Here is a 12163-nt window from a genome sequence, read left to right as displayed (position 1 = left end):
CAAGTATTTATTGAAGTTAGTAGTATATTGAATAGGCATCAGCAGAGTCACCTACTTTGTCCTCGCTCCGTGTCCTCGGCGTCTCAACTACAGCCTCCTGAACAGGTATGGCATTTTACAGCAAAGTCATCCGTGTTTAGTCTTTCAAACATTTGCGTTACATCAAAAGAACGTGACAAAGAGGCTAAGCGACGGAAATGTACATTTCCTAGTTAGTCGAGACGGGTCCTGAGAGGCAACTCGAGGCCACTCCTATGGCACATCTGCCTCATGCACGCGTACCAAAACCAGTTAATTCAAAAAACAGTTTATACCGCACACCGGGAGTATCCTTTGAAGCCGTTCTCTCTTATGTTCTCTGTGTGAGTATATTATGAAGCAGTTATATGGGTTAGGGTTAGTGGGTGAGTGTGTGAGTGTCTTATGAAGCAGCTTTCTCTCTGTATGCTCTCTCTTTGTGACGCGGACAGCCCGTCACAAGGTGATATTAACGTATTAGCGTTAGCTCAACGCGACACGAGCTGCTAGCTCACTCGCGTTAGCTCAACACAAGAGTGACGTCAGAGGTAAAGTTAATATTAATTAGTTGTCGTGTCATTTATATTACGACGCCGAATTTGTCTTATCGATATAGTTTTTAAAAAGGAAATTTAACCCTCGTCTTGATTATTCATGAAATGTAATGCAAAAAATGTTGTTTCATACTCTTCATGATTAGAATACATTTGCAGTTGATTGAATTATGGGTGGTTGTATCTAAATTCATAACATCTGTTGTCCTCTGGTGGGGCAAAGTGACACCTTTCTGCTTTCAAAATGTCTTTGATGTTTTAACAACAACAAGCAGGTGTGGTTGGGCATTTCCATGTTAGACACAGGCGGCTCGAGGGGATAAAGTGCTTGATACTTTCGAGTTCGCAAAGAAAGGCAGTAGGTGGCGGTAATGCACCAGTTTGGATGCCAGCCGCCTAAAAACAAAAAGAAGAAGAAGAAGAAGAAGAAGAAGAAGAAGAAGAAGAAGAAGAAGAAGAAGAAGAAGAAGAAGAAGAAGAAGTAGTAGTGTATGCGCATGCGCCCTGGCACTCATTTCAAACTCGAACCGGGAACGCTGCACAGAGGAAGAAGTTCGTGACGGGGACACCGCTCTGTGTGAGTACCTTATGAAGGAGCTTTCTTTATGTCCTCTCTGTGTGAGTATCGTATGAAGCAGATCTCTTTATGTTCACTCTGTGAGTATCGTATGAAGCAGATCTCTTTATGTTCTCTCTGTGAGTATCTGATGAAACAGCTCTCTTTATGTTCTCTCCGGTGTGCGGTATTAACTGGTTTTTTAATTAACTGGTTTTGGTACGCGTGCATGAGGCAGATGTGCCGTAGGAGTGGCCTCGAGTTGCCTCTCAGGACCCGCCTCGACTAACTAGGAAATGCACATTCCCGTCGCTTAGCCTCTTTGTCACGTTCTTTTGATGTAACGCTAATGTTTGAAAGACTAAACACGGATGACTTTGCTGTAAAATGCCATACCTGTTCGGGAGGCTGTAGTTGAGACGCCGAGGACACGGAGCGAGGACAAAGTAGGTGACTCTGCTGATGCCTATTCAATATACTACTAACTTCAATAAATACTTGACAAAATGCTCTTGTTGTCAGTCTGATATTTATGTTATACGTCGTTATCTGACGTCCAGTCGATGTGAGACCAGTTTACTCTTCATACAGTGTGTAATGAAGCATGTAGCCCGTTGGTTACATCAGCTCGCCCACCGCTGTCAGCTGGGAAACTGTGATCGACTCAGATTAAATTGTGATACAACAACACTGAGTGCTGTCTCCATCTCTTATGTTTTATATTCTAGACTACGGATCCATATATCCTCGTAACTATACTCTACCCTGTGCAGCACTCACTGGTCCAGATTAAACATTACTGTTACCTGTTGTTACGATAAGGACACACATTGAATAACTACACACAGGAGTGAGCGTGTCTTTAGACACATGACGGGAGCAGCTTGCTCCAGCCTTCATTTAGGATTTCGACGGCATTAACGAAACGTTTCCACCTTCATGACGATCATATCACTTGTTGACTGGCGATAAAAAAATAAAAATGGATAAAGATTAACGCCAAGAATCGAACCCGCGATCATCTGCGACCACATGGCCTCCTCAGTGGCATCCAACTACCACTGAGCTATGAGGAATGTGGGTTGATTACAGTCGGTTTACGTTTTAGATTAATAGATAAATCACTGATAGTGATAATCAGGAACTGCGTTTCCTATGGTCGCATCAACTTTAATGCACAAAGCGGCTGTTGCCTATGCAATCACGTATTTGAGTTAGATGGGTCTATGATGTAAGAAGAAAAGGCAGTCGGTGTTAGAATATATTATATAAATACTAATGTCTTCCAAAGTTACTATATTACTTACCTAATTTGCTCAGTCAGTTTTTGTTATTGTAAAGTACATTGTAATGTAAAGCGGGTAATCGGGTGAAATACCATATAGCTCAATGGTAATTCACAAGCAATGAACAAAACAGCAGGTGCACAAGACGGCTGTTCGATTCTTTGAGAAATCCATGATTTTATTATTTTTTTATTGTCGTTTTAGATATTTTTTTATCGCCAGTTAACAAGTGATATGATCGTCATGAAGGTGGAAAACGTTTCGTTAATGCCGTCGAAATCCTAAATGAAGGCTGGAGCAAGCTGCTCCCCCGTCATGTGTCTAAAGACACGCTCACTCGTGTGTGTAGTTATTCAATGTGTGTCCTTATCGTAACAACAGGTAACAGTCATGTTTAATCTGGACCAGTGAGTGCTGCACAGGGTAGAGTATAGTTACGAGGATATATGTGGATCCGTAGTCTCGAATATAAAACATAAGAGATGTGAGACAGCACTCAGTGTTGTTGTATCACAATTTAATCTGAGTCGATCACAGTTTCCCAGCTGACAGCGGTGGGCGAGCTGGGTGTAAACAACGGGCTACATGCTTCGTACACACTGTATGAAGAGTAAACTGGTCTCACATCGACTGGACGTCAGATAACGACGTATAACATAAATATCAGACTGACAACAAGAGCATTTTGTCAAGTATTTATTGAAGTTAGTAGTATATTGAATAGGCATCAGCAGAGTCACCTACTTTGTCCTCGCTCCGTGTCCTCGGCGTCTCAACTACAGCCTCCTGAACAGGTATGGCATTTTACAGCAAAGTCATCCGTGTTTAGTCTTTCAAACATTTGCGTTACATCAAAAGAACCTGACAAAGAGGCTAAGCGACGGAAATGTACATTTCCTAGTTAGTCGAGACGGGTCCTGAGAGGCAACTCGAGGCCACTCCTATGGCACATCTGCCTCATGCACGCGTACCAAAACCAGTTAATTCAAAAAACAGTTTATACCGCACACCGGGAGTATCCTTTGAAGCCGTTCTCTCTTATGTTCTCTGTGTGAGTATATTATGAAGCAGTTATATGGGTTAGGGTTAGTGGGTGAGTGTGTGAGTGTCTTATGAAGCAGCTTTCTCTCTGTATGCTCTCTCTTTGTGACGCGGACAGCCCGTCACAAGGTGATATTAACGTATTAGCGTTAGCTCAACGCGACACGAGCTGCTAGCTCACTCGCGTTAGCTCAACACAAGAGTGACGTCAGAGGTAAAGTTAATATTAATTAGTTGTCGTGTCATTTATATTACGACGCCGAATTTGTCTTATCGATATAGTTTTTAAAAAGGAAATTTAACCCTCGTCTTGATTATTCATGAAATGTAATGCAAAAAATGTTGTTTCATACTCTTCATGATTAGAATACATTTGCAGTTGATTGAATTATGGGTGGTTGTATCTAAATTCATAACATCTGTTGTCCTCTGGTGGGGTAAAGTGGCACACCTTTCTGCTTTCAAAATGTCTTTGATGTTTTAACAACAACAAGCAGGTGTCGTTGGGCATTTCCCATGTTAGACACAGGCAGCTCCATGAGGAGGCTAGCTGTCCTGCACAGGAGTGAGATGCTCTTTAACTATGTGGTGGTGTAGAAGGACCAGGAAGACAATACTGAAATAAGTCCAACCAGACACGCTCAGTGCCAGAGGACGACAAGTGTGACCGTGCTGCTGACAAATGTTTATGATTCTAAAACAGCATCGTCACTAAACTACTCCTTTTTAATATTTCAAATAGTCAACATAATTAATTGTTTCGCTTAATTTCCACTCAAAAACCATGTATAAGTCTATATAAACAACGTATATTGGACATGTGTTCAACTCGTGGCCTGTGAATGAATTATCTTTGGCCCGCATGATACAATCTATTTACTAGAGATGCACCGATCAGGTTTTTTGGTGCCGATCACTGAAATCAGTATCTGCCGATCCGATAATACCGATCACGGTGTCGATTGAAGCATTCTATTTATTGTGTAGCATTATTGCCTAGGCTATGAGGAAATACATATATAAAGCACCTCAAACATTAAAGAAATTACAGATTTCTTTAAACATTTAGGACTTTCACTTTGAAAAATGTCCTAATTGATACATTAAAATTGTTTGATTGCTATTGTAGGGGATTTCAGATATGTATGGAACACATCTGCATTATTCATTTCCTGGAACTCTTGGGGAAATCTATATACAGGACTTTTTTTAACATACAAAAGTCTGACTTATTTTTATAAACTCTTCCTTGGTACAGTAAAAATATTTTAATGTTAGCATAGTTTAAGCTAAATCTCAGAAACGATCTATAAAGATACAAAATCAGTTAATTGTTTACTTTTATATGTTAGTGTATGATTTGTCGTCATCTTATTTTGATAAACGGATGTTGTTTCACGTGGTTCTTTCCGCTAACTTTGCAAACCGGATGTTGTCACTTAAATCCGCCGCTCGGTGGTGAGGATCCCCTCGTGGACCTCTCACTCTGCGGCCCTCGCCGGGCGCATCGTCTCCGTTGCGGTGCGCGGCGATTGAAACGTCTGATAGTTCTCGCAGATGTTACGTCATCTGATCGATCGGTTTGATCGGCCGTTTTGAGAACGCCGATCAAAACCGATAATGGCAATATCGGCCGATATGGATCGGCGCCGATCAGATCGGTGCATCCCTAATTGTAACGTCTCGGACGTTATGGCACTGATTACACGGAGACGGGACAATGTTATTAATCCTCACTTCATTGGGCATCCACCAACACAGACAGCGTGCTCCTCTCAGTTTAGTTAGCAGCTCGAACGTCAGCAACAACGGTTCCCGTCAACCAACCTTAACTCCCGTTTTCCGGCAGGTTAACCCCGCTTCCCCTCTACTCCGCCAATCACAGGCACGCCCCCTCGACCGTGCCACACTGTGATTGACAGCCACTTCACAGGGTCGCTACAATATACACCAATCGAATCAATCAATGAGCATTAAACCACATCATGGCCGACAGTGCGGATAGCACGAGCTTTCTCTCCTGGAAGTATGGACATTACTTTTCGCTCGTCGAAATTAAAGACAAAAATGTAGTGGTGAGTTGTAAATTATGTGCAGGTGCAAAAACCCTATCCACATCTAAGAGACAGTTATTTTGTATAAAGTTAAGTATTAAAGGGGACTTTTGTACTACTGCTTGATTTGAAGGCCTGTTGCCCTGTTGATTGCAATAAATAGGTCTACAAAATATGTTTATTGTGTTTGACTGTTCAGTACTGTTCATTGCATTAAAAAAGCAGACATAAAAGTTACTTTCCCTTGTAACTAATTACTTTTGATATACAGCAACTAGTAAAGTAATTAAATTACTTTTAAAAGAAGTAACGAGTAACTGTAACTAATTACTAATTTTCAGTAACTTGCCCAACACTGGTCATATGAGACGTATGTGGGCGCTGCAGAGTTTCCACGTTTCGCCCCCGACACAATGTCCCAGCTGCGCTCCCAGGCTGCTCGCACCTCTCTCTGTGTTTGACAGCACATACCTGTGTGGACAACTGTTCTCTTTCATTCACAAAACTTCACACAGGACTCGTCTTACTGATGAGCACCTTCACTCAATCCTGAGGGTTTCCTCAGCTCAGAGCCTGACCCCAGACATTGATGAACGTCTCTCCCTCCACTCTGGTTTCTCCTGCGCCGCTCTGCGCTCAAATCTACTTTGTTTACACCCCGTGACTTATTGAGCGCCGTAATAATCGCGCGACACAACGAATCGATAATGAAATTCGTTGCCAACTATTTTAATAATCGAATTTTATCGATTCGTTGTTGCAGCCCTAAATGTAAATTCAGAACCAGAAGCCGTCCCATCCGGACCGCCTTATTATTACCGCTTTATTCAAAACAGGGTCCGTACGGTCATGGAAAACCTGGAAAAGTCATGGCATTTTTAAATGGCTATTAGCAGGCCTAGAAAAGTAATTGAAAAAAATAAAATCCCAAAATATTTGGAAAAGTAATGCAAATGTGTTATATTCAAATGTTAATTTACACGGAATATATACGGTATGCTTTGGAATTCTCATTGTTAGTTTAAATACTACATCTTCTCACTTTCACGTATCGACAGGGTTTTCACAAAATGTTTAATCATGGAAATTTGGTTTAAAGTCCTGGAAAGGTCCTGGAGATCCACTGGTCAGCATGTGGATGAACCCTGTTCACTGGTCAGCATGTGTATGAACCCTGTCGCAAACAGAACTGGCAGCGCTTTACTCTCCTGAGTTGGCTATTTGTGGGTTAAACGCGTCATACGTGTCGATGAGGGGGCGTGGCTTATCTCTGTTGCCTTTCTCCGTGGAAAAATATTTTCCGCCATCCGCCACGGAATAAAGAACCATGTTTTCAACGTTATACTCTTGTGGAAATGCCACACACGTCGTAACATGTAGCGCCCTGGTGTCTGGGGTCATAACATCACCTGTAGGCGCACACAGCTCCGTGAATGTCCCTCCGACGACGTGAATGACTTCCGCTTCCAGCGCCACGAGAGCAGCAGCAGCCAATTAGATTCATCAACAGCGGAGCAGCTCAGCTAGGGCTGCAACAACGAATCGATAAAATCGATTATTAAAATAGTTGGCAACGAATTTCATTATCGATTCGTTGTGTCGCGCGATTATTTCGGCGCTCTATAAGTCACGGAGTATAAACAAAGTTGAGTTGAGCGCAGAGCGGCGCAGGAGAAACAAGAGCGTCGCAGAGGGAGAGGACAGACGGAACGCTGCGTTGTGAGAGCCAATCAGCGCTGAGCTGCTCCTCTGTTGATTAATCTAATTGGCTGCTGCTGCTCACGTGGCGCTGGATGCGGAAGTCATTCACATAGTCGGACACATTCACGGAGCTAAGCGCCTCGGGAAACTTTATGAACCCAGACACCAGGCAGGTGGTAGAGGCGCTGCCTTGCCTTTCTCACCAGAGTGTCTGTGTTCGTTGTTTGGTTATTCATTCCGTGGCGGATAGCGGAACATATTTTTCCACGGAGAAAGGCAACGGAGATAAGCCACGATGCCACTCGCTGTGTGCGCTGCGCTGCGCGTGCAGACATCATTTAACGGAGCGGAGCAGCGCGTGAGCTCTGATCGGGCGCTCTTTTAATGAAGTATCGATACAAAAAATATGCTAAATCACATCGTTTTTAACGTACGGGTACTTTGTTAGTATCGCTACACCGTGCATCGTGACAGCAGCAGATGTAGCGGACTAACATTCAAGCTAACCTAACTTCCCAAACGCTGTCGACATCTGAACGCTGATTGGCCGAGACTCGACATGTCCCGTCAAAGATGTTTTATTGCGAAGAGCACCTCTTCACCTTTTTTCCGCGTCTGACTGCAATCTCAACGGCAGCGGGCCAGGTGAAAAAAATAATAAATCTGAACGCGTCTCTGATATTGTTCAGGGGGCCGGTCCACATGGGGACCACTGCTCAGGAGAGGAAAGCTGTCAGTCTGTTTGTGACGGGTTCATCCACATGCTGACCAGTGGGTCTCCAGGACCTTTCCATGACTTTAACCCTTGTGTTGCCTTCGGGTCAATTTGACCCGATTCAATGTTTCACCCTCCTGTTACCTTTATATTTAACAACATATTTTACCCTTGAGGTCAATATGACCCCAGCTATTAAAATCTCCAGAAAATTATTAGAATTAATATTGTTTTCCAAGTTTAAGTGTGAGGTACTTTATGTTTGTTTGTTGACTCCCGAAAGAACACCGACATTGAATCGGGTCAAATTGACCCGAAGGTGACAGGAGGGTTAAATATTGAATCGGGTCAAAATGACCCGAAGGCAACACAAGGGTTAAACCAAATTTCCATGATTAAACATTTTGTGAAAACTCTGTCTATACGTGACAAAGTGAGAAGATGTAGTATTTAAACTAACAATGAGAATTCCAAAGCATACCGTATATATACCGTGTAAATTAACATTTGAATAATACAAATTTGCATTACTTTTCCAAATATTTTGGGATTTTATTTTTTTCAATTACTTTTCTAGGCCTGCTAATAGCCATTTAAAAATTCCATGACTTTTCCAGGTTTTCCATGACCGTACGAACCCTGTTTTGAATAAAGGGTTGAAAATTAAAGTTTTTTTGTTTTTTTATCCGATTAATCGATAAAATAATCAACCGATTAATCGATTATCAAAATAATCGTTAGTTGCAGCCCTAAGCTCAGCGCTGATTGGCTCTCACAACGCAGTGTTCCGTCTCTCCTCTTCCTCCGCTCCGCTCTTGTTTCTCCTGTGCCGCTCTGCGCTCAACTCAACTTTTTTTTTATACTCCGTGACTTATTGAGTGCCGAAATAATCGCGCGACACAACAAATCGAAAATGAAATCCGTTGCCAACTATTTTAAGAATCGATTTTATCGATTCGTTGTTGCAGCCCTAGGCAGGTTACACATGACAAGACGGTAGAAAGGGAAAAAAAGATCGCGATACATGTAGAAAACAAAGGGAAGGAAACTGATTACTGCGCCAGAGAAAGTTGAAAGCTTTTAGTGTACGTCAGATTTTCCAAGACCTGTTAGGTATCACTCCCCTTCAGACCTGTTCAAGAGAAAATATACCTGGCCATTAAGGAGATGTTAAAGAGAGGAATAGAGCCAAAACAAGTGGTTTCAATAGCGACAGATGGAACGGGAGCCCCCGCTATGATAAGGAAAGAGAAAGGAGTTGTAGCAAGACTGAAAGAGGACAATCCAGAGCTCATAGCTTACCATTGCATAATTCATCAATTTGTCCTCTGTGCCTCCCTGTCAGATGAGCATGCTAACATGATGAATACAATGATGAAAATGATACCTTTTCTCAGGGCATCCTCTTCAACCCAGTATCATATGCTAAGGGATTTACTCAGAAGTTGATGCCAATGTTGATTATCTTTTGCTGCACAATAATGTGAGATGGTTCAGCAAAGGGAAGGTCTTAGCACGCTTTTGGTCCATCAGGAAGGAACTCTTTTTAGAAAATGAGAAACGGATGGATAATGTGGCCTTTTTGGTTGACATCACTTCACATTTCAATGAACTGAATTTGAGGCTACAGGGCAAGGACAATTACATGTATGAACTGATGACAGCTGCCTGCTCTTTTCAAAAGAAACTTGAGTTGTTGAAGGAAGACCTGCAGGGAGACTGCACACTTCCCAGCAGTCCAGGTTCAGGGAGAGAGAGATGTCTTTTGTTGACTTCACTGATGAGCTGATCATAAACTTCAGCAACCGTTTCGACAGCTTCAGCTTTGGACAGCAGCTCACCATGTTCATTCAGAACCCATTTATCATCACTGATGTCAGGGGCTTCTCAAAAGAAGTCACCCAGCACTTTAAATTGGTAAATTATGGGCCTCTCCAGATGCAACTAGTTGATCTCCAAGCAGATGTGTCCCTGAAAGAGCAGTTCCTAAGAACTGACCCTTCCACTTTCTGTCTCCAGACAGCTTTCCTAGGTCTGAGGAAAGTTGCATTATACATCTTAACCATGTTTGGCTCCACCTACAACTGTGAGGCAGCTTTCTCCACAATGAACATCATCAAAAATAAATATTGTTCGAGGCTCACCAATGAGCACCTCCACATGTGCATGAGAATGGCCCTGACTATTCAAGACCAGGTTTAAAATCCTAGCAGGACAAGCTAGAGCTCAATTCTCCCACTGAGCAAAAAAGTTGGCAGTGGGATATAAGACTAAAACTGTTAAATTGTTAAGATATGTTGGGATTTATTATCTGTAAAATTGGTTGCGACTGTGAAACGGAAATGGGGAAATTCAAGCTTTTCCTCCCTTTTATATTATTTTTCTGAAGTTAAGCACTTTATTTGAACATGCACAGTTTTCACTTTGTATTCATTTTAAAATGCAGCACTACTTTTATTTAGTTCATGAGAACATTATACATATCTGCAGTCACATATTCCAGTCCAGTTCTATGTTACGTGATAATAAATATTGTTAAAGTGTTTTGATCGTACTGAACTCATTTGATTTGACAGGTATTGATTACATGCAACTACCAGGCTACTTAAATATATATCACACTAAATAGTTAGATATTATGATCTTTTGGACCTTTGCTACAAGTAAATGTCTCTAACTGGACCGCTTTCAATTTTAGTTGAATACCTCTGATGTAAATTGTGTGGTCAGTGTGTGATGTTTCTCATGTGTTCAGCACAATGAGTGAGCTGCAGGACATCAGCCAGCACATCGAGGAGCGGCTCTCATCCCTACACCGCATGCTGGAGCTGTCTGCTGTCGGTATGCTGCAGAGATTATTATTATGTTTGTCATTACAATGTTTCATGTTTGTTTCTCTCTACATTTCAGAGTTGCCCCAAAGAAAGAAACTTGCACAAGAATTGGCCACACTCGAAAAACTTTTGGAGGAGTTTGAGAAATGTTGGTCGGCAGAAAGAGCAACTGGAGCAGCTGAAGGTGAGCTGAAGGTTAAAGTCTGTGTGGAGTCAAAAAGCTGAAGTCTGTGTGGAGTCAAGCAGCTGGAGGCTGAAGTCGGTGTGGAGTCAAGCAGCTGGAGGCTGAAGGTCATGTTGAATCATCACTTGATGCAGCTGCTTCAGTTGTAGACATCCAGCTGTGCAACAGATGCAGGTCGTCTCTATGGCTGCATTAAATTGAAACTTGGCCAGTGGACAATAATGATATTTAACCAGATAACTCTCGGCATCAATTTGTTGTGTATTTTTTTACACAACCTGCGTTTTGGACACGTATAATATAAATTGTAGTTATTAAAGAACAGCATATAGAAAACCGGACATTTTAGAGTGTAAAATAAACATTTCAGTGCCCCTGGTGGACAAATAATTTACTATTCAAATAAATATTAATCACTTCTCTGATTTAATGTCAATATTTTATTCAATCATCTTCTCTTTAATCTAAACGCATATGACATCAAAGATATGGAGGACTTAAAATGACTTGCGTATAGATAAATATATAATTAAATGCATGAATAAATATAGAAATAAATGAATGCTTAAATAAATGTTTAAATAAATGCATGAATAAATACAAGAATAAATGTATTAATAAATAAATACAGGAATGAATAAATGTAAGTTATAACAAAACAGGACATCATTAAATAAATGTATTTCTACATTTCTGTATTTCTTCATTTATTTTTGTCTCTATTCATGTGTCCACAAGTATTTCTTCATTTATTTATGTGACATTTATGTGTCCTTATATTCAAATGAGCTGGGGCGGTCTGAACCTCTGTCTAAAGCATGATTGGTCATTAAAGTGAAATGCACCTGGTGTGTTATGCTCTACTACTTCTGCCTGGCACATGATGCTGAAGTTGGCTCGCTCAGCTCACCGTTGCAGAAGTTAGCCGAGACAGCTTTTTTACTTCAGCCGTTTATCAATTCTAACTACACTGAGTACAGACTTGTGTTCTTTTGCAGTCTGGTCTTGGGACTACACATACTCAAGGACGCAGGACCGTCTTTCTGATCTTGTGACGTCACCACATCAACTGTTCTTGCTCATGAATTTACTCCAATTAATCACTGTAAAATACTTTACAGTGGAGTAGAATGTGTTGCGGTGTTCACTGTCGTTTGGCGTAGGCTCCGCCCACAGTAGCCTGGTCCTTGTTCCCGAATAAACGGTAATATAACGTATCG

The 12163-nt window shown here is 41.6% G+C and overlaps 1 long non-coding RNA gene across 1 annotated transcript; it reads left to right on the top strand.

Moving 5' to 3' along the window:
• Nucleotides 1–1064: 1064 nt before the first annotated feature.
• On the top strand, nt 1065–10938 carry LOC130198274 (uncharacterized). Its single transcript, XR_008832610.1, has 3 exons — nt 1065–1149; nt 10681–10766; nt 10836–10938. It is a non-coding gene; the product is annotated as an uncharacterized LOC130198274 (long non-coding RNA).
• The last annotated feature ends 1225 nt before the right edge of the window (nt 10939–12163 follow it).

This window comes from Pseudoliparis swirei, chromosome 8, assembly GCF_029220125.1.
Source record: "Pseudoliparis swirei isolate HS2019 ecotype Mariana Trench chromosome 8, NWPU_hadal_v1, whole genome shotgun sequence".
Taxonomy (NCBI): domain Eukaryota; kingdom Metazoa; phylum Chordata; class Actinopteri; order Perciformes; family Liparidae; genus Pseudoliparis; species Pseudoliparis swirei.
Note: the sequence above shows the minus strand (reverse complement) of the source record. Positions and strands in the feature narration are given on the sequence as shown.